The following is a 358-nucleotide window of genomic DNA, read 5'->3' on the forward strand; positions in this document are numbered from 1 at the left end:
AAAAAAAGCTAGAGAAAAGATTGAAATACTTTCCCATCTTTCCCATTTTCTCCAAAGAAAGCGATGTCTTTATATAGTCACGTCAGACCATTATTTTTAAAATTTTTGTGGCAATTTGTAAGTCTTTTAAAGTTATTTTATAATTTATTTTCTTATTCAAAGTAAGTATTTGCTTTTGCATTAAATTTTGTATATATATATTTTTTTCGTCGCTCTGCCCCGTGGTTCTGGGGGCGCATCCATTGTTCTCCTCAAAATATGGACGGCTTCGTGGGTTTGCCTGTCATCCTTGTACAGGGGCCATGCTAATATTCTCTGTATCTTTCAATTTTAGTATATGTGCTGCCAAAGAGAACAC

General features: G+C 34.1%; 1 non-coding gene across 1 annotated transcript; it reads right to left on the bottom strand.

Moving 5' to 3' along the window:
- Positions 1–252: 252 nt before the first annotated feature.
- On the bottom strand, positions 253–358 carry LOC125121657 (U6 spliceosomal RNA). Its single transcript, XR_007133541.1, has one exon. It is a non-coding gene; the product is annotated as a U6 spliceosomal RNA (small nuclear RNA).

This window comes from Phacochoerus africanus, chromosome 2 (genome assembly GCF_016906955.1).
Source record: "Phacochoerus africanus isolate WHEZ1 chromosome 2, ROS_Pafr_v1, whole genome shotgun sequence".
NCBI lineage: Eukaryota > Metazoa > Chordata > Mammalia > Artiodactyla > Suidae > Phacochoerus > Phacochoerus africanus.